We start from the raw sequence: 25,651 nt of genomic DNA on the forward strand, positions 1-25,651 counted from the left end.
TTGTCCCCTGCATGGGCCTATAGGATGCTGTAGCACACATAGAAGCCCCTACTAAATTCACCCAACAAGCCTTAAATGATAGCCATCAAAACCTGTCTTTACTGAACCCTAAAATGTCTCCAATGAGAAAAGCTGTCCTCCCAAATGAGATGACCTGGAACATCATTACTGCCTCACAAGGAGGCATTTCTCCATTCTCCAAACAAAATGAGTCTGCTGATGTTATTAATTCACATGAAAATACAAACAACACTCTGAACCCCAGCCTAGGGGACTTAAATCAAGGGTTTAAAGCATGCAGCTCTCATTAAAAAAAAAATTGTTACTTATTTTTAAAATCATCATCTTAATCTATGTTTTTTCTCTTGTATGTTTCTATATTGTTGCTGTGGTATCTGCCCCCTGTGCGGCCACAAAGCCATGAGACTAGCCACCTCCCAGCTAATAAAACCTCTTGTTAACTCTCAGCACACATTATAAGGGGGGGGGCAGGCATGAAAGATGTTAAGAGCCAGTCAGGAGAGAGATCGTCAGAGGAGGTCATCAAGAGGACTTGACCTCAGGTTGACCCAGGAACCACACCTGGGCAATCAGGCTCCTCAGCCCCTCCTCTGTCCTTGAAATGTACATTCTGCCCACAGTTCCCACAGTGGGAGTCTTTTTAAGGATGCAGCTTTGAAAGAGAATGCCTGGCTAAGGCTGCCTGGAGGGAATATGAGATGAACTCAGTTAAGGCCTCTAAATAAACTTTTAAGATTCTGGTGAGGAGATCTACTTGTCATGTGGCCTCCTAAGACCAGCTTCGCACGTGAGTTCCCTTGCTTATTAAACCTGCAACCTACCCATCTGGAGGGGCTCCCTCTCTCTTCCGTCTCTCCTTGGCCTCTCTGAATGGAAGCCAGTTTCAGATTTCACCGGGAAGCCGCCAGGTTTGTGAACCAGAACTTCACTTTTACCCTAGCAGATAGACGGTTTTTATTTGTGTGTTCCGGTATATCAAAAATAACCCGAATCTCAGAGAACTGAAGTGACTTGGCCAAGGTTAAACAAATAGCAGTGTCAGAATTGAGGCCTGAATTCTGATTTCCTCCCTTCCAATATCATGTTCTTTCCAGTTTTTCCTCAGTCTTAAGGAGAATATTGAGTACAAACTTCACGGCTCTAAACACTTAAAAAGGTGCATCCCAGAATGACAATTGATAGTAAGATCTAGAGTCAGTCTGAAATATAATTTTGAAAAGGAGGTCTTGGAGAAATTAGACCAATTTGTAGGGACATGCCATCCTTCACTTGGGCCACATGTAACAAATATGTGTGTGTGTGTGTGTGTGTATATTTATATCATTGTCTATGTGTGCCAAACATTCCACACCACTGAGAGCTATTACACAGATTTCCAGGCTAATTGGTTTGTATGACAAGGTTGTGATTTAACTTTCTCATATATTTGGAAGGGGAGCTTTTCCCTTTGTGAGTATCCTGCAGATCTCACAAAACCAGCCAAGCCTGGACATCCAGGAACTTATTTCTTGAACTCCATGGTTCAATAAAGATGCCCATCCTATAGTTATTGTTGAGATGCGCCCCCCCCCCAAATATGTCTGAGATTGGTTGAAGTTTGACACAAATGAGCACATAGCAGCTTGCCAAAAATGACACCCTTTTTATCCTTTATTTTTCCTCTTAAATCAGGCCACACAAAAAATCATTCGGCTAGAGCAAAATCTCATCAGCAGATCTCAGAACTGCTTAGGAAACTGCCAGAGAGGACACACCAGTGTGTGAGCCACCACCAAAGTGAGTGTCACAGCACGTGCTAGATAAGCACGCTTCTTTCCTCCAGGTGGCACTGGGGCCCTGGGCTGTGTTCTCTGAAGTTCGTTAGCAACCTGTCCGAGACATTGTATTTAGTACCGGGACCACCTCTTTGTTGGTCCGTCCACGAGACGGAATTATCAGCTCGTGAATTGGAAGTGGCTTCTCGGCTTCCCCGTCAATAAGCGGGGCCTCTTGGTGCTATGTGAATATACTCACGCCAACAGAGGATAGCAGAGACTTAGGTTTGAAGCTCTTGCTAGAAGGAGAGAAAGAGGAAGTTCCCTCCTTGCTTACCCTCCTGCTCCTCCCCCGGCTACATTTTTGACCACACATTTTCCCCATTAAACCAGAATTGATGAAACCTGTAGAAATGTAGTAGTGTTTGAAAATTGAAAAGCACATTGAAAAATAAAAATATTGTTGACTATACAAGGCAATTTCTTCAAATCGAGTAATGATGTGTATGTGGTTAACCGTCTCTACGCAGGAAGTGGTTTTATTTTAAAGTTTTTTGTGCTCGCCCCAACCCCCTGGCTTTTTTTTTTTTTTTCTCCAGTACTGAAATTAAGCAGCATCCAACATAGGCCTACTCTTATGACATGTGACTTTACTGTTTTCCGTTTTTGTTGAAAGAGTCATTAACAGTTGGAAGTTGATGGCAGTTTCAATAACAAGTGATCACCGAGAAAAGGTAAGCAAATTTTAACTTTACAGTGAATATGAAATTTAAACATGAAAATGTTTGGCGGTGTCCTACGCTCTGGTGTGAATATACAAATATTTCTATGAAAATGTGTTTTCACCTGTGATTAAAACATCTGTTTGTGTCCTTGGTGTAGAAAAGAATATTCTTTTTATATTTGCAACTGCCAAGTTCAAAAGTCCCTTAGAAGACACTACAATAGAATGATTTGCTAAGATTTTGTACTAAACTGTTAAAGACAGAGTAAGGTATACTTTTAGTTTGAAAGTGCTTTTAAAATTAACTACTAGAGAAAATAAGGGACTTTGCATCTTCAACTGATCGTTTTACAAAATATGTACTATTCAGGATCCAGATAAGGAAAGAGAAAAAGGCACTTTGTTACAATAAGAAATAACCTCTGAGTTGCAGCACGGAAGTTATCCAGTATAAAGTGTTGGGTTAAAGTTAACATTAGAAGCCTTTGCAAAGTTGTAGTTTATCAAATGTGTAGTTTTTTAAATAACTATTAAAAAACAGGAAAGTTTTAAAATGCAAAACAAAGCTCTTTGTTATGACACTTGAATATTTTATATTATTTTCCTAAATTTTATTTAAGATATAGGGTGAAATGAGGGCAAGTTTCTATTTCACTAGCAACATTCTCTGTTTAAAAAAGAACCTTTGTTGAAGGTTACTTTTGGGAAAAGGGGCAAATTAGGATATATTTTTGTTATTCATATAATTATGTAATTTTCTTTCTTTGAAGTTTTCCAAAATGATAACCTTAGAAATGAAAAGGATTTGTTAATCTTAAAGTGACAAGAACTTATCTTTTATACTAACTTCTTCCTTTTACAAAATGTCTTTGTGTTCTGTAACATATGTACAAAAATATAAAGTGCTGCTAATCTCAGAGACAAATACCTAAAATAAATCCGAGTGTCAATTTTTGAAAGAATTTTTAATAAAAGCATGAGATATGATATACTCTTCCCTAATATTATTTTTATTGTGCTGTTGAATGGGGGAAGTGATGGCCCCACAACACCTATTTTTTTGTGTGTTATTAAAAAATGGTTACGCAGTTGATAAGTGGCAACAATTCTTTTCCTTTATTATCTTTTATTGAAAGACACATATAAATGTTTTTGATATGGTCAATTTAGTAGGAAATTATTAGGCATATTAGTACACTCTATTTTAAGACCTCTTCAGTTGTCAATACTGAGGCTAGTTACTTGTTGACTATTAAAAGGATCACAGAAAAATGGAGATTAGGACTTGGTGTTCAATACATCTTTTATTGTTATAGTGAAAGGAAAAAGGGAGACCCTGGTAATATATATTTGCTTTGATATTCTGATTAGCTTTTCAATTTGTTACATTTCCACACAATGGAAAGCATTATTTAAATCTGTCTTCAATATTGTGGTTCTGAACCTCTGCATCTACAAAAGCTGTGTAATTCAGATAGTTTTGGTTGATATGTTATTACTTTATTTCACTTTATTATAAAAGAACATCACATGAATAAATATATGTAGTACTTACATATTAGCAAGAGTGAATCCACAGAAGTGTTTGGCACTGAAAAAATGTCCACTGCAGTTTTTTAAACCATTTCATATTTATAAAAGCCAAATTCTTTGTAAGATGATTGTTTCTTGCAGAAACGGTCAAATTAAAATATAAGTATCTTATGAAGAATTTATAAAACTAAGAACGAAATAAATGTAGCTTAGTATGGAGTTATAAAGAGCAACAATTAGAGATGATAGACATAAACTAAGATACTCTCAGAATTATTTGTAAAAACAAGTAACGCATTATCTCTTGAATATACAAAATCTTAAATAGTCACTTAAAAATGAGGTACTATAGGTTACTATACCTTTATACATTTTAAGTGAATAAATAAACACATTTTGGTGAAATTAACGCAGAGAATCTCATTTGGAGAGTAATTTCAAAACTGATTTATTAAAAGTGTATCATGCTTTTCCACTTGGGGCCAGTATTCTGCAAAATTCAGAAAAGAGACTTTTTTTCTATGGTATTTCCTCCTTTTATTCCCTTTCTATGCTTTGTTTTGGTGCCTGATCTGTCCCTAATTTAGGGTCTCCCAGCCTTGGTACCTAGAAGGACAGACCACACTTGGCTCCTTCCATCCCATTCCCATTGTCCTTAAAACCTACTCATCTTCTTTCTCAGCACCTAGGGCATATGATAAAGATATCATGCTCCCAGGAGAGCTTTGTTTCTTTTTACTTCTTAGGCCTCCCCTACCCTGTCTGGTATAATTTTATTTACTTTTTCTTTAATATTTTTTAATGTTTGCTTATTTTTGAAAGGGATAGAGACACAGAGGGTGAACAGAGGAGGGGCAGAGGGAGAGGGAGACACAGAATCTGAAACAGGCTCCAGACTCTGAGCTGTCAGCACAGAGCCTGATGCAGGGCTTAAACTCATGAACGATGAGATCATGACCTGATCTGAAGCCAAACGCTTAACCGACTGAGCCACTCAGGTGCCCCTGGTATAATTTTAATAAGCTCTCTCAACAGATAGGATCCAAAGAACGGCTACATGTTGAGGACTTCAGTCAAGTGAAAAGAATTACACTGTAGCAAATAGTTGGGGGGGGGGTAAATATTTGGCAGAAATGTATCCATTTCTATAATGTATTCGTATGCAAATATATACCATCTTGTAGTGGCTGAAAATTAATTGTACTATGTCTTAAGATTATTTTGATATCCCCATACACTTAGAAAATATTTAACATAATCAGTTATGTGTATTTTTTAAACCATTTAATATTCTGAATTTAAAGCTTTGGGTACCAGAAACATATTTTTTTTTGCACTGCTCAATAAATATTATATAGCTAGACTTGAAAATATACTTATAAGTATTCTACATTTCAGGTTAGAGTTGGCAAAATGCCTTTGTTTTCAAATGATAGATTTGAATTAATATTAGCTTAGGCACCAGAGATAGGCATTGATTTGTAGAACTGAAAAATCCAAGGAAAGAGAAGTCAGGCATGGTGGGATCCAGGAGCTCACACAGCATAATTAAGATTGGGTTTTATTTTCTTTATTTCTTAGTTTTTTTGTTTGCTTGTTTTTTGTTTTTCAATTTTTCTGCACTGTGCTATAAGCCCTCTCTGACAGAATCTTACAGAGTTGACAAGAAAGCTTTAGGTTTACATTTGACCTTTCAGACCCTGTTGCAGAAGATTGGCTTTCCCCTATCACCACAGTAAAGGTCTCAGATTGGGATCTGACTGGACTGAATTTTGCCACATGACCATAGTGGAGCTAATCATGGACCCTAAGACACAAACACCATAAGTGACTGGACTAGGTCACCGGCCTTCTTTTGCATTGAGGAGCCGCCTGACCTGGCAACACGTGTACTCTTAGCTGAATGGAGGGGTCTTCACACATAGAAACGAAAATGCTTTCCTCAGAAGAAAGGGTGACTCCACTACACAGCCACTTATGGTCACACTTAAAAACACTGCTTATTCGAATTCTCCACACTTCATAATCAGACAGATATACAGTATTAGTTTAAAGATAGATCCAAATGAAGTGTTTCAATTAAACTGAATTTTAAAGTATTTTTCAAGAGGTACCTCATATATGAACACCTGTCTTGAACAGGTGAACACAATGTTTTTCTTCTAAAAGTCTATAATCTAGTGGGATCATTATGTTAACAGTTATAATACAAGTGAAATGTGTCAAGTACCATAAAAAAGATGTAAAGAATGTTCTATTAGGATTCAGAAATCCAGGAAACATTTTGTATTTCTGTAATGTGCCAGGAAATTAGGTAGAGAATTTCCAGTTGTGACATCATTTGATTATGTCCTATCAGAGAAATCAGGACAGTTTGGGAGGAAAGATTTGTAGTAGTTTTCAGAGAGAGGTAGGATTCAGAGTTTGAGGACAGGAAGGGAATGTGCCCGGGCACACAATGTCAGAGGAAGAGTCTAGTTTTGTTTTTGTTTTTGTCTAGTTTTGTTAGCTACAGTATAGTAGTAGGAGGTAAGGCCAGAAAGACAGTTTGAGATCCTGATAGGGTTGGCCTGCTAAGCAGATTACGACTAAGGGTTATAAAGAACAATAGTATCATTAAGCAGGGAAATACATAAATTGAATGTCCACATTTTGCATGTAGATGGGCTGTCCAGCATCACGGTTTATTTATTTACTTTTCCCATGTATCTCCCTGTTGGTGACATACTCTTCAGGGTAGTTTACAGAAATGGTTACAGTCTGTGAAGGTAGATATTCTTGTAACATCAGGTGCTAGCTCCCCTCCCCAGGTGCCTTGAGGTTCTTATATGGGCTGTGGTTATAAAGATTGTTTTTTTTCTTTTTCAGTTTATGACAGCATTTTTGATTTTTGTTTGTTTTGAATTTAAGAAAAGATGATGGAGCAAGATGGTTCAAAACCAGAATAAAACCTAAATATAAAAATTTTAGAAAAAAATCTTTATTATGTTCCCATTTCTATATACTGCTATTCACCTCTACTATAACCCAATAGGCAACCACTTTTCATAGTTACTTTTTTTAAATTTTTCACAGTTTTTTAATGCAAAAAGCCTATATGCACATATGACTATATATAATGTATGTGCATATACTCTCCTTTATTACATTAAGGGAAACCTTATACATACCCTTCCACTTTGCTTTTCTTTTAGTAATATCTTAGACGTGTTTCCATAGTAAAAATAAGAAACTGTTTAAGTCTCTTTCTCTCTCTCAATATTCTCTCAGTATTTCACTCTGTGGTTGTGCCATACTTAATTTATTAAGAGTCATGGGTGTCTTCAATTAGCTAAAAAAGGGATGACACATGAATGTTGAAGTGAAGGGGAAGAGAAAAGGAATGGAAATAAAGGAAACAAAGGAAATATGTATATCCAGAAACCCAACAAGTTCTCAGAGGCTAAGACAGATGGGTGTAATCAGTAGCTCAAGTAGATAAATTAACCTGAAAAAGAAGGAAGAGCATTTTAATGAGTGTATATGCGGATGATGGGACATAAAAATGCAGTGATTAGAGGAAGTTGAGGAAATACATGATTCATGGTTTCCATTTCCTCTGAAATTGTAGGAAAGCTCATCTGATGAGAGGGAATGTATACAGAATGCTAAAGAATAAGCAGAGTATCTTATTTTTAAAATTAGCCTTGTGATTACACACAATATTATGGTAGGTTTTAAAATTGATTTTCTCTTTTGGTGGCCATCAGCCCACTTAGATTCAATTCCGTAAATAATTTTTAACTCTAAGTATGTTGTGTCGGGCAAGGAATTATTGGGGACACAAAGAATCAATATGCTATCTAGCCAATGAAAACTTTTTAGGTAGTTTAGTGTACAAACACAAGAATTTAAGTATAGATCTATGTGTATAAATGCAATACTATAGAGATATCAAAGAACATTTTATTATCAGAGTCCCAGATGAAATTTGCCAAATCCAGTGGTCATTTACATGTCCTCATATTATTTATTTTCTGAGATACCTGAGATGCAATTGAACATTCCTTCCCTCTTGAACCTCTCTCTTCATTTGACTTCTGGTATGTTTCATTCTTTCAGGTTTTCTACACCCTCACTGGATGCTCTTTTTCTGTCTCGTTTGATAAATCTTCCTCATCATTCAGCTCTCTAAATATTGGAATGCCTTGCACTCAGTCTTCAGATTTCTACCTTTTTAGTCTTAGCTCTTGTCTTCTAAGTTTATTCCTCCTGGGTGAATTTCTTTTGGTACCATGAGTTTAAATATTATCTATATTTTAATTAGGTCTCAAAATCAAAATGTTTTTCTTAGCACTAAAACTACTAATGCAACTGGCTACTCATCATCTTAGCTTGAATGTCTCAAAGAGGTTTCAAAATGAGGATGTTCAGAATTAACCTTTTAATTACTCCCTGCTTGCCCCCAACTCAACTTGCTTCTTCCCTATTTTCATCCATCTCAGTCAATGGCACCACCATTCATCTATCTGTTTGGGACAATAAACTAGAATTATTGTCAGTTATACTCTTTCCCACACATTTCCTGCCCCAAACCACATTCAATTCAGCAATCAGCAGAGGCTATAAAATATTGATTTAGCTCCCATTATCTTGTTTACTTAACTTTTCTCAATAGTGGCTCTTGAAAAGTTATATATATATATTTTCACACTAATTGTTCTTTATTTTTTGTGTTTTGGTTGGTATAATGACTTTTCCCCCCAAAAAGAAAAAAAAAACTTCTAAAGGTATACACTACAATGTGTGACATGTAGTAATATCACAATTTTAGATAAAACCACACTCATTAATTCACTTTCTGATTTCAAGTGAGAGAAAAACCATGCAAAACATATGGAGCAATTTTGATTTGCACATTGTGAATGAACTCAAGAAGGTTGAAGAGGTAGCAATTTCTAGAATGTTCCAGTCAGGTTTTTTTTCCAGCCCAAAATATGTTTTTCTGTGCTATAATTGATTGATTAAGTATCCTCTGTGGGCAAGAAAACCTTTTTTTTTTTTTTTTTTTTTTTTTTTTTACATTTTATGTACAATTCATTTTTAATCAAATTGTTGCTATTACTTACATAAACCATTTTTTAAATCTATTAGTATATTTTTGTGTTTATAAATGTTGATTGTGTATCTTGGGCTTTTATTTAACAGCTTTTGTTTTAGCAGGAATTAATTGGACATTAAGCAAGGGATTAATGTGTGTTGAAATATCCCAAGTTCGGTCACCTCTTACCACTTCTACCACTGTTACTACAGAACCTTCTTGACTTATCTCCCTGCTTCTACTTTTCATACCATAGTCATTTGCCAAGAAATAGCCAAAGTGGCCTTCTTAAGACTTAAATCCTACAATTTTTCCCAGTAAAAGAATTCCAAATGACTTTCTATTATATTTCAAATTAATTCAGGCTCCTTTCATCACTTGCAAGGCCCTCTCTTTCTCATTACTTTGCTTTCATTTCTCTAAATAGCATTTTGGATATGGGGAATTATTCTTTTTTCGGCTTGTTTAGTGGCTGGACTCCACCTAAGTAATCATTTAAGCATATTGACCTTGTCTGTTAATTTGCTACTTGATATACAGAACCTAGAACAGCTGTCGGCATATAATAACCACTCAGTGAGTATTTGATTAGTAAAAGAATAAATGATACAAAAATTGACCCTGAACTATAGAATCAGGAAAGGCTTTCTGTTTCTTGTGAACTTCTGGGTCTGAAAAAATAGGATCAATTTAGGGGAAGAGAAGCTGAAACATATTTCAGACAAATGACACTTGATGGGTATGTTTTGAGTAACCTTGCAGTGGTGAAAGTTTGTATTGAAATCCTGGATTCATTATATACTGTAGTGCCTTTTTGAAACTTAGAAGAAATAACTCACCATTTGAAAACATACTTCCATAAACAGATGGAAAGCACCAGTCACTTCTAAGCATTTAAATTTTAAGCTATTTTAATAAAACTATGGTATTACAATTGAATAATTTTATGTCGATTTAAACTCATTTCTTAAAAACTTAGAGAACTTTTTGTTCTTGTCTTTACTGATGTATGACCAAACTTAGGGTCAAGCAAGGTATCTGTTGAAAAGAGCTCTGAAAGGTAGAATGCTCAGGAAATTGGATGCTGAGTCAAGGGGAAATTTTGTTTCTGCTAATTTATTTTCTGCATTAGTTAATTTTGTACTAGAATTTAAAAGGCTAGAATCTGAGCTATGGAACACTTATTCATCTTTCTTCTAAAGGCACTAGGAAACCAAATAACGTGAGTCTCCATATAATATCTATTCATACCAGGATGCTTGTCTTAAGAGATGTGGGAGATAGGAGGGAAAATGAGTGTTGATTACGCCAGTAGTGTCTCCAACACTGCAGTAGGTACTCTGCTATTACAAAATACAGACAATATTCTCTCATTCTTAAGATGCTTTCAATAACATGTGACATTCATCAATGTAAAAATTAGAGTGGGATTGTTAATAGGAATCATGATTATGATTACAATATTATGTATAATGCATATTATGTATCAGGTGTTGTACATATCTAATAGCATTTGATATCCACAAAAATCATGTAAAGTTGGCATTCCCATTTTAAAGATAAGAAAGTTAAGGGTAAGTGCCCGAATTTATAGAGCTATTTGGTAGAGTGTGTTGTGATTTATAGGCACATCTGGGTTAAATCCATGACTAGGCAAAATCCCTGTTATTTTTACTATGCCATGCTGTGATTTTTAAGCCTAGTAAGTGTCAATAGTTAAACAATGCTGGGCTTCATTCAGGAGGCCCTAAAGTCTAAAAGGGTCTGAAAGGACCTTGCTTTGTTTGCTGTCTAGAACAATGCCATCTGTGGAAAACCTGTTTCTTGTTGGCTGCATACATAGCCTTCTGTAGAGATGTTATACAACATGTAAGGAAGAAAACATTTTCTGCCTTAGTTTCTGTCATACTACAGGTGCCTTTTTTAGTTCTCTTTTTCCTTCTCCTATAGACCCTATGTTTCCCCTCAGCCTGTAAATCCCCCAAATTCTTTCCTAGACCATGCTGGCAGTTATGATAGCAACTAGCCACAAATGGTTATTCAGTATTTGAAATGTACCTTGTCTAAATTGAATGAAAAATAACCAGATTTTGAAGACTTAGTACAAATAAAAAGATGTAAGGTATCTTGTTAATATTTTTACATTGATTACTATACTGAAATTATAAAATTTTAACACGTCAAGTTAAATAAAATATATTATTAAAATTAATTTCACCCACTTCAGGGGCACCTGGGTGGCTCAATCGGTTAAGCAGCTGACTTCGGCTCAGGTCATGATCTCGCGGTCCGTGAGTTCGAGCCCCGTGTCGGGCTCTGTGCTGACACCTCAGAGCCTGGAGCCTGTTTCAGATTCTGTGTCTCCCTCTCTCTCATCCTCCCCCGTTCATGCTCTGTGTCTCTCTGTCTCAAAAATAAATAAACGTTAAAAAAAATTAAAAAAAATAACATTAATTTCACCCACTTCATTTGTTTCATCTAATGTGGTTGCCAGAACATTTAAATTTTTTCTAGTTACCTGGCTTGAAAACAAACAAATAAATGAATAAATAAAATCCCTCAGATATGGTCCTTAAATTTCTATCTTTGCCCTTAGCCTTTCTCCCAATACTACTTCTCATTTTCTTTTTTTCTTTTTTTTAAAGAGGCTCCACACCCAGCGTGGAGTCCAATGTGGAACTTGAACTCACAACCCTGAGATCAAGATGTCAGCCGAGATCAAGAGTCGGATGCTTAACTGACTGAGCCACTCAGGAACTCCCCATTTTTTTTATGTTCCTCATTTTTGATTATTACTTGATACTACCCCACGAAGCCCCAACAGTAGTTGAAACTGAGTATGTCCCAAGTTAAGCCTATAATATGCCCACAGAATCCTTCTCTTTCTCCTGCTAACTTCAGTCGAGATGTCTTTATTCCTGAAACCATCTGAACAAATCAGCTTGGAATCTCTATGAACTCCTGTATACTGCTTATTCCATACATCTAATCAGTTGCCATGTTTTAGGGGCAACCATTTCCTTCTCTCCATTTCATTTATTGTCACAGTTACTAATTTGGCCATCCACTAAATCTTGTCTAGACTATGGCCAAAGGGGTCTTACTTGCTTTTCATACTACTGTTTTTCTTACTCCTTTACTTTGCCTATTTCAGATTCACTTTGTGTCTTCAGGGTGATGGTTGAGTTCCAGTTAAGTAACACAAGTAAAAGTATCTATTATCCATTTATATTCTATTTAAAGTTTTAAAAGTGGTTTTACATACATTATTTTATGTGATCATTCAGTAAGCATTCTATGAAAAGCTCCTGCTTTTGAAGTTTTTCAGGACATGTTAAGAACATAGTTTTCCTAAGTGTCTTCTGATTTCTTAGCCTGTTCTCTTAATATTTTATACTGTAAGGAATTAAAAAAAAAGTTCTGGAACAACATTTGGTTAACTGATTGGATGTAGAGAAGGGAACAAATACCCCTAAAATGTGGAAGTTGGTGCCTGTCTGAAATCTCTGGGCTCCACCACTTGCTAGATATTATATATAGTATTTGTGCAAGTTACTTAATCTCTTGAATCCTGAGTTCTCTCACCTACAAAGTGGGGAGTTTCTCACAAGATGAAAAAGAAAATGATGTACATAAAGAACTTTGCCTAGTTTGTGGCACATAGTAATTGCGTTAAAAAGGTTAAATGTAGTATGAATTGTAGCAGTAGTAGTAACTTTTATCAGGTTGTCTAGACTCAAATGATGACCATATTTTTTCCTTCATTATGATATAAAAATCATGGTGGGATAATTTTGGTTTATTTCAATTCTAAGTATTATAATAAGATTATGAAACTCATCAAGAGAAATTTCTTGCTATTAGTTTCATTTCCTCAATACAGTTGTGTGGGGGAATATAGTATAGCCATGTGGGGCAGAAGAAAGGAGGCTCTTTTCTTATTTATTTACCAATTTTGGTTAATATGAACATTTTCCTTCAAGCAGCTCAAGATGTGTCCTTACCAAAAATAACCTTCACTTTTTTGAAGAATTAATGTCCATCACAGAATTCTCCTCACCAACTTTTATATCTAATTCTTTCCTGGGGTGATTAGGTGGTGACATAAATGGTTCATAAAACAGGTATGCTGGGGTCCTAGCAAAATGATTCCAGAAAGAAAAAATAAGAAAGAAATTTGGTAGGTCCAGAGTGTAGGTTGCTGATCCAGTTAGAGAAACATTTAGAGTTTTATTTTGTTTTTTTTCCCTGGGAAAATCTGCTCAGGATTCTGTGTATGGAGGTTGAGTGAATATATCGATTTCAATCCTAATTTTGAGAGCAGTCAGTGTTAGGGCATCAGATTAATGAGACCAGGTGTGGCGGTAGGAGGTGACTGACCCAAGTTTCAGCTGGTGGTGCTGTCCTTGAAGAACTGGCTGTATGTTACAGGACAGAGGACTTTACGTTAGAAGTCTGTCTCTAAGAAAGGGGATTAGCAAGTGGGCCATAGTTTCAGGGTGAGAAATCAGCTCCGAAGGAAGACTAGAGAATGGTCAGCATGGCAGATCGGTATAGGGAGTATGATTTGAGGCTGAGAGGTGAGGAAGGCGAGACAACAGTGATTGCTCTGACTTCCTCTGACTGTGATGCATTGTATCCCAGGTACTCATGGCATCTTTTGATGTGGAGAACTAGGAAAGAAAAATAAGAATTCAATGACATGGGGCACCTGGGTGGCTCAGTAAATTAAGTATTCTACTTGAGCTCAGGTCATGATCTGGAAGTTTGTGAGTTTGAGCTCCACATCGGGGTGTGTGCTGTCAGCACAGAAGTGGTCAGAAGAGATATACAACTCAAATAGAGAACAGAAAACAATAGAAGTCAGGATATAATTATCTGCCAAAATATAATACGAACAATAAAGGAGGTCAGAGCAGAGAGAGGGGGAAAGGGGAACTCGCTTAGCAATAGCAATGAGCGCAACACAGTATCTGACTTTTGGTAATTTGAGATCATGCAGAGAAAGTTACACAAATAAAATAATCTTAATCTCTGATGAATCTCTTTCTAAACCAGTGGTACAGACTCAATCTCTTGGTTTTGTTCTCCATTTTCTAATCCTACCAGCTTGGGTTTAAAAATCATAAAATATAGGAAATGATGTTGATTTCACATGCAGCAGAAACTGCTCTATCCATACATCAGAGGAGCAATCCTAATAGAGGTGACTGGCACCATGGGTCATAGTCACAAATGCCATCAGGTCCGTCAGTATTTTGATGCAAATAAAGTGGAAAGGGAGAGAGCCTCTGGATTAGAAAGAATTTGCCCTGTTTCCAGGATGTGGAAGCTGGACGCCCCCAGCTGACGGTTACCATCCATCCTTAACCACTTGTCCATATCTTCTGATTTTTCAAGGGAAGACACACAGATCTGCACCTTTTTTTTTTTGAATAAAAATCCTCATTTTTCAATCGCAAACTGATTCAAAACATTCTAAAACAATTTTCAGGCCCAACAACATATGTCTGTGGGTTGAATTTGGTTGGCAGTCTGCCCATTTTCCACCTCTTCTTGAATTTATAGCTGCTCCTAAGAAAGCAGGAGCAGAATGTCATGATTAGAAACAACTGGAGTCCTCCATATACAAAACAAATCCTAATAGGGGTACCTGGGTGGCTCAGTCAGTTGAGCGTCTGACTTCAGCTCGGGTCATGATCTCGCGGTCTGTGAGTTCCAACCTCACGTCGGGCTCTGGACTGACAGCTCAGAGCCTGGAGCCTCAGATTCTGTGTCTCCTCTCTCTCTGCCCCTCCCCCGCTCATGTTCTGTCTCTCTCTCTCTCTCTCTCTCTCTGTCAAAAATAAATAACATTAAAAAAATTCAAAATAAATCCTAATAAAGGCTTAGAGACTCAGTAGCACATTCAATTATTCTATGAAAAAGCATCCATTTTTGTATAGATTTTTTCACTGACGTCTTTGTTTTGTTTGTCTAACTTTCCAGGAGTGGGTCCGTTTTCCTAACCTGAAAAACTGACCTTGTTCTGTTGCTCATGTTCCTCAAAACATTTTTTAACTATTAAAAGATGTCCCCAAAAGGTTAACTTTTCTTAGTAATAGCAAATATAGTCATCCTTAATTTGCCTGGTATTTTCAAAGTCACGTGAACAGCACATGGCCAGCACACGTACACTTGTATGGATGCATTGTTGTAGGGGAGATAAAAGATTTGTATACCTTGGGTGGTGATAATAGTAACAAAAATTTAAACACATGCACGTACACGCATGTGAAATCCACGTTGTACTAGAGGGGAAATGTAGCATGGGTGTGGTTGTATAACCCATTTCATCATACATACTGTCTATTAATAGATCAGCATCACTAAGTCTCAGAAATAGTTATGACAAAAATTAGTGTTCAATGTGTTTTAAGTAAAATAGATAATCCTGATAGCCATTTTCAAACTTTAGATGTTTTATGCAGTCCCTTTTGACTTCAATGCAGCCAAGCCAAAATTCTATACGTTTCTTTGTGAGGAGCCCAAATTAAGATAGAAATTTGACTCTACTACTTGGAATTATAGTAGCACTCAGTTAACTGGAGCCTAATCACATAGACAGTGTATCTAACCATCTCCCCTACCTCCCACCTCCTAGAGTGAGGCCCCTGAATTCTACTTTGAGGAAAGAAAAGCAAAGCACAAGTTTTGCTTAAATGTGGGGTCTATCCCTCAAAAAACTCCTAGATGGAGGTCCTGCTAATGCAGCTGAAGCTTTTCAAGACATTAAGGCATCAAAACCGCCTTTTAGTTAATCAGCCTAGAAAGAAAAAGATATACCACATACTTGGCATATTGAAGGATATTCAAAGGCAAGAATTGAAAAACTCGGTCAAAAACTTTCCATTTAAAATAATGTGAACTAGTAAATATTTTTTGCCATTTTGATATTTTTGGCTTCATGAAAGGAAGCCTCACTGCTCCCAAATTTCAGATTAAATTTGAGTGAAAACAGCAATATTTTGTGGAATTTGGTTGTTCTCACACCAAACATCCTTTGATGTCTAAGAAGCAAGAGAATTGTTTTCCAAGTGTTTACATTGATGTTGTTTTACTCCCACTTACCAAGTTCATGATATAAACATTAAAAAAAAAAAGTGTTCATGCTGAAACACTCACAATAGACCCAGATTGCTTGGAGTATGATCCTGTTGAGTTTTTCCTTTATGTAAAAGAATTCATTTCGCAGTACCTACCTACTTAGCTACTTAGTCACTTCTCTTCTCATTTTTCCCAACTATGATTGATACCACTTCCCCGACGACTAACATATTTCAAAGTGAAATGTAATCCCAGAAAGTGTTTAGAACAACAATGTTAACAAATACGAACTGAGCAGCAGTGGGATTTAAAGATAGAAGGATACTATAGCAATTAATAATCATTTTAGAACAATGCAGATTTAAAATAAAGAAGAACTTTATGTAAGACTTGTTTCTCATCAACGTTCAGTGTGCATCTTAATCAGCAGGGGCGAAGCCTCAATGTGTAGTTTCCCAGGCTCCTCTTCAGTCTTGCTGAATGGGACTCTTCAGAATGTGCAGTGAGATATGTGTGTTTATGACACTTCCTATACTGACTGGAGAATCATTGCTCTATAGCTTTTCTACCCCTCACTACTAAAGCCATTTGTTCCTTTTCAACTGAGGTTATTTCTGACCTTAACTCCTAGAAGCAATCGTAGCTTAATGCACGTAATCTTTAGCTAATTCCAGTGGAATGGAGTTCTGTGAGTTCAATATTAAATTATAACAAGTGATTATGGCTTTGGTTTGTACTTGTGATGCATACATCAGGTGCGTTTCCCCTTATTTACAAGTCCCGGTCCTTCAGCAAGTCATACCTTCCCCATTAGGCGTTTGCTTTGTCCTCAACCACAACTTCTGCTGGTAACATGGTCATTCATTGCCTCATTCCTTTGCTAAGATTGAGGTCTCTCTACTGCCAGTGTCTCTTCTGGATAATTGAGTTGGGTGTGAAAAAATACCCAGTAATTGGAACTCTGACACTTAGTAACAAACCTCCTAATCCATAATGGTCTACAAATGTGAACTTCTGTGTATTGCCCTGCTCAGATTATGAATGGTTGTTTTTTCCCACCTGTTGGGTAAATCTTTCTATTCAATTTAGATCCCCAGGTGCCAATGTTTCCTGATGTATGTAAAAATTGGACACAGCTGCATCCCTCGTGAACATTTGTGGTTTGGAGAGCTCTCCAATACCTGTTTACTTCAGATGAAGAGCCAGATCCTGGTCTTTTCTCACCTCAATAAATCATGAGAGATGACCGGTCCTTCTAATTAAAAGATTTATATATATACGTATATAATATCTATTATTATATCTTATAACCTTAATATATATCTTATAATCTTAATATATATAATCTTATATAGATTTTAATATATCATTTTATATATATATATATATAATCTTTACAGAAAGATACCCCTATCTCACATTAAACACAGAAATTATTTTCAGAAGGATCACAGCTCTAAAAATAAAAGTTGGAACAATATATATTTAAAAAAATTTTTTAATGTTTATTTTTGAGAGACAGAGACCTGGCACGAGTGGGGGAGGGACAGAGAGGGAGGGAGACACAGAATCCAAAGCAGGCTCCAGGCTCTGAGCTGTCAGCACAGAGCCCGACGCGGGGCTCAAACTCATGAGCCGTGAGATCATGACCTGAGCTGAAGTCAGGATGCTCAGCTGACTGAGCCACCCGGGCGCCCTGGAACAATATATATTTTTAGAAGATAATACAGTAATAGTCTTTGTGGCCTTGGTCAAGTAAGGATTTCTGAAGAGAACAAAAAAATCACTAATCATAAAAGGAAATAAATGATAAATTGGATAATAGTAAAATTAAGAATATCTACTAATGAAAAAAATTATACTAAAAGAATAAAAAGTAACCCACAGGTGGGAAAAGATCATTATTGCAACATATGTATTGAAAAATGGCTTGTATCCAGAATACACAAATAACTCCTCCAAATCAGTAAGAAAAGGACAAAGAACCTAACGGAAGTTTTTCATAAGCACTTTACCGAAGAATATTATGTAGCAATCAGCCACATAAATAGACATTTGAGTGAAATAATCTCAGCAACAAAAAGTGCATACTCCAGGTTTTCCATTTGTATTAATTTAAAAAATAGGCAAAACTAAGACAGAATAATGATTATTTTTGGTGGAGTAGACAGATAGTGACTGCTTCAGGGGTTTCTGGAGTGCTGATACTGTCAAGCGTGTGGTGTGGTTACATGAATGTGTTCAGTTTGTGGCACTTCATTGTACTTTATATACAAACATGGGCATACACACAAACTACACAAAATGCATTTTATGCACATATAATTGAGTGGAAAACTAATGTTTAAGTGCATTAAAGGAAATATACTGAAATATTTTAATAGTGTTGTCATTGTCACAACAATGTCCCGTTTTCAGACATGTCCCCTTGGCACTGAAATCCAATCCAATCAGTTCAGAGTTTGAAGACATGAGCATTAGGGAAAGACTAATCGGATACAATAACAAATTTGCTAAATAAAACAAATGTCAGCCATATTTGACTACTGTCAATTACTGACTCCTGCTAATTACTGTCAAACACTAATTATGCAATATGCAGCTTCCCCATATTTTAACCTGGGCAGGCCAAGATAGAGATAGAGGGATCCTGGTGTACTGCAATCAACGTGTGATTAGATTTATTTGGCTTGATAAAAGGGCTTTGCAACTAAGTCACATCCATTAGGAAGCAAATGCTACGGAACATGAAATCCCAGGAAACAAGCAACCACAGGTTGAAATGTATTTTTTGCACTTGATACTCTTCCAACAAATATCAGAGAACCGGTCCTGTCCCAGAGAGTGTCTGCTTGTTTTGTCAGTGTTTCCTAATACTGTGGCTGCTGATGCTTTCTCCTTAAGTGACATTTCATCATCCAGTGCCCTAAGATAGTCACCCTGTTTTCCCTTAATTGATACTTGTATGCAAGAGGCGGAAAATGGCTCAGCATTTCTTGCTAGATTAGGTCAAAGCTGACAGAGGAAACAGAGGGAAGATTGCATTACTTATGCCCCTTATGGTTCTCCTGTGTATCTAAGGAGATTGTCATTTCATAAAATTTCTTATGCTGGCTAAACATAATTACAATAGCATAGGCATTTTGTTCCTATTAGCTTGTCAATTTTTTTTACTACTTACCTGATCACCGGAGGAAAATCCAAAAGCAGTTCTTCAGATCTTAACTTTATTTTTCTTCTATGTCCTTAGTAAGATATAATTGTACCTTTTGATCTCTCTTCCTTAAGTGCTTCATTTTGCCCTTCCGGTGAAGTCTTTAACTCTTTTCTCTTCATTCATTTAGCGAACCGAAGCATTACAATGTACCTGGAAGTTCAAAGTAAGTTTCCTAAAGTTCTGGAGTATTTTTTTCCCAGATCACTTATCAGGTGCTCTTGTCATAAGATCAGTGTTTACAAATAGATGCTATGATATTATTCTGATTTGAAGTTAATTAAGAAGTATCTTGAGAGAATGTTACTGTTCTTCTGTGGCTGGAGATCTATTCTTCTGGGAGCCTTTTTACCAAATCTTTGGGGAGGGGATTATGCCTTAAACAGATCATCAAAGTTTCCCAGGATCTATAAGACAAAACCCCAATGCTTTACTGGAAATGGCAAGATTCTCCCCATTCAGTCCTAATCATTTAACTTTCCCACCTCCCATACTTTACTGTTTGTTGTGGATGTTCACTCCTGTTTTCCTTAAATCTTGTGATCTCAGCCTGTGCTGCCCTTGACATTCCTTCTCTGCCTGTTGGGTCTTATTTTTATACAACATCAAGGTCAAATGTCACCTTCGCCTTGAGATTGTCCTCAGTCCCATCCTCCATTGCACTCTTACCAGACTCCATGGTAGGGAAGCATGCTTATGTCTGCCCCCAGGTTCTCAACAATTTTTGTAGAAACTGTGGGACCTAGTAAGGTTATTTTTCAGGGCAAAAGCTCAAGGAATACTTGAAATGTAAAATGAGATGCTTTGCTCCCAATAAGATGGGGACTAAAAGGCTAAGGTCCCCAGGGGATGAGAGATGGCAACCAAGATACCACAATCTAAAAAAAGATTGAGGTTGCCTGTCACACAATTTTGTCTTGGACTTATTCTACTTAAAAACTATATTTTACTTGTCATTTTCACCATTTAGAATGCCCACGGGTAATGACAATAACTGTATTACAATTTATCCATGCAGATGACTTGCCAGACTTTGTCAGTAAATGCAGCATATCACCCTGATTCCCTGATTAGGTTAAGTTAAGTAAATGCAAAGCCTTATTATCACATTTCCTATATATAACACCTGCCCAGTCAAAGACAATGTTACCCGATGGGGTGGCTATGGTCAAATTCCTTTACTATGATGTTCTTTTCTCATTATATTTGACATTTTTGAAACTGAGTTTTATTGCACTCTCTCCGCTTATGGAAGTGGTCTGGGGAAATTAGACTTAATAGAGATGTAGAAGCCACAGGGAAAAAAGAAAAGGAAAGTGAACTGGAAGGAAACTGAAATTAAAATGTTATTTTAGTAAATGGCTGCAGTGGTGGAGACGACAAACAATTGCAATGCAAGTTAATTACTGACCTGTCAGGAAAGTGTAGCACGAAGGTTGTGCCACACATTACTGGGGCTGCCATAGCCACAAGTCATTTCCACAGGGGAACAAACAGACCGTGCGCTACCACAGATCAACATAAGATCTTTCCAGGGGATAGAAATGAATTTCTCAGAGCAGTAACATTTGTCTGTGGAGTTTCTTTGAGCTCCTTAGCCCACACATTCTGGGAAAGGAATGGAGTCATATTGCCATAGAGGATTCCTGTTTGGGGGACCGTAGTTCTTGGTGGCTGGGGTGACCAGACAGCTCACTTGCCACGCACTGAAAAACCTAGGCTGACACCCATGGAATGGGGATTCCCTGGGGACTCTCAGGGCTTGCCTCTGAGACAGGTCTCCTCACAATATCTTCTGTGGTGTCTCTGCCAGGGAAGAGAGTCCTTCTCTGTGGAGAATGACTTTAAGAACCTAAAGAAATTTGGAACTGGATGGAGACTTCCTCTATTGTCAAAACAAATAACCCTGCTAAGTTCTAAGACATCATTAAACATGGTCATTTAATTATAAGAAAGAAAAAAAAGGGTTATTCTGAAATGAAAATATTGTATTCTTCTTATTTTTAAAAATTCATATTATTCTCCAAGTATTGGCCTCAGAAGGTATGAAAAGCATTGCTTTTTTTTTTCCTGCCCCAACTTGTCATGCAATAGTCCTAGTTCAGCGGACCTTAGAAACATTGGCCAGAGGGAGTTATACATTTTTTTAAAATAAGGAATAGACTTTATCAAAGGCATTTTCCAACTGGTAATGTTTTGCTGGGCTATGTACGCAGGCATTGACTAGTTTCTACATGTGTTTTCCACTTATATATTCAGTAAACATTTATTAAATCTCTATTGTTTTGTAAGGAAGCACAGGAACATTTATAAACATTTAAATTGAAAGATGTATATGATATATACCTAACATGGCTGTACTATGATCATATTACCTCTCTGATCTCAGACTTCCTTTGGAAATCTTGTTACCTTATTTTTCCACACATGGTTTCCAGTTGACTTGGGGGTCTGTGACTAAAGCAATGATGTTTGGAGATGCAGGACATGAGTTCTGTCCTGGGTCTACTTTGAAATGAGCTGTGGCACCGTGGGGAAGACACTCAGTACACCTGAACTTCAATTTTCTCTGTTCTGCAGCAAAGAGATGATATCATAGTGCCTACTCATTTTCTCCTAGCTCAAAATAAGTCTTAATACACTTTTATTTTTAATGCTGCTGATGGGAAAGAGATGTCAAAAACACACTTTCTAACTCAAAAGGGCAAGCTGCTGAGCCTTAGTGTAATTAACAGAGTGCAACAAATAATTGACAGAGCAGCTATGAAATTTATGATTAGATGAATTATCACATTCACTCCTATCTGGGTATTTGCAGTGTGAGTGGGAGAATCTGGCCCAGAATACCACTGAACCTAGTCTGTTGAGAAGAGCCAGTTTGTGTGGCTCTTACAAAGTGCATTCTCATCACAGTTTCCTGTTTTTAAAGCAATATTGAAAGTGGAACTAATGCAATATCACAAACTTTTCTTGCTCTTCACTTGGCACATACAAAATCAGGAAGTCTAGAGAAATTGTGAAGCCAGTCTTAAGTGATTCACATTTCAATTTCTAACTCAGGGATAGGATATTTATTTGGAGAGTTTTATGAAATCAATGGATATTTTAGACACATGCAAAATGAACTAATTCTTCAATATTTTCATTTGTCATCTGCAGCCTCATGTAAGAATATAAATGCATAAGCCAAGAGTGTTCTCTCTAACAAATTTTGATAATAATGATGATTATAATAATCACAATGAGTAGATGATATGTTATAAGAAGAACAAGTGGAATACTGAATAAGCCTCTAGATCACATGAATCTTAATATAACTTATAGTTAACAAAATTTTTGATGCCACTAAGTTGAATGTAAGTCAGCATGGACAAATATTGTTGATTTTACAATCTACTCTATAAAATATAGAAAGTTGGGGGTCAATGAGGGAAGAAAACGAGGGTGGAACAAAAGAATAATTTCAACTCCTTGTGAGTGTTCCTGGAATAATACAGGAAGACTCACAAATTGGAGGTCTTCCTTGCCTTTCTGAGTAGTACATCATGAAATTGATATGTATGTTCCTGGAAACATACATATCATACACTCTCTGATTCTGGGAGCCATGTCATACTAGACCCTGGGTTGCGAGGGTTTCATTTGACATTAGGTTGGGCCGGTTTCAGGATGGAGTTTGTTCACTAGGAACTTGTTTCATAAACACTCAAAAATAAGAACACCATGGCAGGGCCATCACATCACATAACTCCAGCAGACCCTATTTGCCAGAATGCAATGCTAGTATCTTGTCCCAAGCCACAAATACTACTTCCCCCTAAATTCACTTAAGATCTTACGTGGAGTAGACTGGTCAAGGCTATTCCTTGAGAGGAATACCTTGACAAGATATTTGTCCCACATAGCTAGAAGAGTTTCCAGTTTGAGATTCAGACAAATGCTTCCCTGAGGTTAAGGGGAAGTCTGATCATCCATTTATAGCATTATGTTAATTGGTTTAATTCTTTCCCTCCCATCTATGTCTTAGTGATTGACCGAAAGGACGAATGTTCACAGGAGGTAGGTAAGGAAAAATAGATGGTGCAATTCCAGAACTGTTGACTCTGTGGTTGAGATGTGCCTAAGTAGGTGCCTCAGTGGGGGGCTTGGCGCCTAAACTATGAAAAGGATAATAGGATGTCTGGTAAGGGAACAGAAGAGTATTCAGATGTAGGCAAGGAGAAGATGAGAAGTTGGAAGGGGGTAAAGAAAAAGGGCTATGAAGTGAAATTCAAATACAACTTGAAAAATTTGGCTTAGAACAGCCTTATCCTCTTGTTAGGAGGGTCCTAACAGGATCAATGAAAATAAGTCATCTCTGACTTATTTTGTGCAACAGTGACAAGTGTCACAGCCATTAGCACAGCTGTCATTTCAGTCTATCAGATTTCCTTCCTCCTCTGTCCTCTCTCCTTCCTCTTGCACACCCCTGGGCCCTATGGGGGGTGGGGGTGGCGGTCCTGCTTACCTCTGCCTTGCACTCAATTAATCTATACAACACATTTATGTATTATGCCAAGGAAAGCCCTCTTCCTTCATCACTCCCTCAGAGTGTCTTGAATACCAGCCCCTCGCTGCACCTGCTGGGTTAGAAGGGAGGGACTCTCAATCCTTCAGCCCCATGAGAGGCTAGCAAGATGACAGACTTAAGCACACTGAAGTTAACTGCCATTTTCTTCATGAAATCTATCATTTCCCTTTTCTTTGAACTTCTTTGGTGACTATGATTTTGCTTCATGGAATATTTCAATATTTACCTTATAACCTCACAGCTGTTTGCATACTTTTGCAGTTCTGAGTCCTTTGCCTGCAAGGCCTAACCTGCCCTGACTTAGCACCAGCACCAACTAGTCTCCTTTTGCAGACTTCCTCTCTCTCCACCTCCAAGTTCCACCCTGAGTTTGATGCCATTGCTCCTCTCCCAAACTGGGCACCACTCAATTCTTGTCATTTAATTATTGATTTGTTTCTCTATCATCTTCACCAATCTGTAAGGCCCTTGATGTTTAGTGCATACATACATGCATACATACAGAGAATCTCCAGACTCTGATATAGTGCATGCTACTTGGGAGACTTTCCATAAATGTAAACGGATCATTTATTTTCTTCTGGTGGAAATCTTTAAGAGGAGGTTTTTGTGTCATTTTGTGTATTCTTCTCAGAGCAATGTAGTGTTCTGCAAAGTTAGAAACTATCAAATATTTGCAAATATGAGAACAGTTATGAAATAGTATCAAATGAATGCCATTGTAGAACACAAAATACTAGGGAAGCTGAATAAAGAGAAAAACTAGGGTGCCTTTGGTATCAACAAATTTTGTTGATGTGAGGCTGGGGTCAGATGGGAAAGGAGGTGTTAGCTAGAGGAGAGAAAGTGTGAAGAGAGAGAAATCACCTTAATACTATGGTAGAAGAGTTGTCAGCCCAATAGAAATGCCTGAAGAAGGAAGATTCTGAAAATGTTTTCTGCAGCCTGTCCCCAAGAAAATAGGTGGGGAAGCCAGATAAAAGGCCTTTTAAGTAATCCAGGCTTTTGACAGTAAGACATCAGTAGGCAAATAATGAGTTGACTGTGCAATCAATACAAGAATGCAAATGTTGATTTGCCATTGAAATTTGTGCAGACTCTGAGGAAGCAACATGTTCTATAAATGGCACACGGCAAAGCTATGTAAATACAGTGGCTTCATGCTCTTGGTCATAAGATAGTGGCTTTAGCCTAAGTGAATTCCCTCACCATTATTACAAACATGCCATCCTTTGAGTCTGAATCTGAGTGACATCAAAGATCAAGGCTCAAATGCACTCAGAAGAGAACCCAGATTTTTTCTATAAGACTTATATGTTTAATCATGGATCCCCCTCAACCCATACCCAAATTCCTTAGGGATCAAGTCATAGCAAAGCATTTACATTGGTGGTTATCTGCCTAAAATTATTGAGCTCTGTAAAGATGTAGGGTCTTCCAGACTTTGAGTGCATCAATATCAGAAGTAGGAAGGATCCCTCAGAGCACAGCAATCCTCATGGCCGACCCTGTCCCCTCACTACCATTTTTTTTTTCCAGTGATGAAAAATATCTATAGACCTTTTTCCAGAGGTCTATAGATTTGTACAAGATCACAAAGGTGACCAGTAGAGACAGTGCTGCCACTAGAAGTCATCATGGCCCTTTTGATAAAACCAGTCCAATTAAC

General features: G+C 37.2%; 1 protein-coding gene across 1 annotated transcript in view; it reads left to right on the forward strand.

The window, feature by feature from the left end:
- The first annotated feature begins 2,166 nt into the window (after window positions 1–2,166).
- The window catches only part of ARHGAP15 (Rho GTPase activating protein 15), a 609,886-nt gene continuing 586,401 nt past the window's right edge, over window positions 2,167–25,651 (forward strand). Inside the window, exon 1 of the mRNA XM_015062996.3 lies at window positions 2,167–2,509. The gene's annotated coding sequence lies outside the window, so the exon portion shown is untranslated. The remainder of the gene's footprint in view (window positions 2,510–25,651) is intronic.

The sequence above is a fragment of the Acinonyx jubatus genome, chromosome C1 (assembly GCF_027475565.1).
Source record: "Acinonyx jubatus isolate Ajub_Pintada_27869175 chromosome C1, VMU_Ajub_asm_v1.0, whole genome shotgun sequence".
Taxonomy (NCBI): domain Eukaryota; kingdom Metazoa; phylum Chordata; class Mammalia; order Carnivora; family Felidae; genus Acinonyx; species Acinonyx jubatus.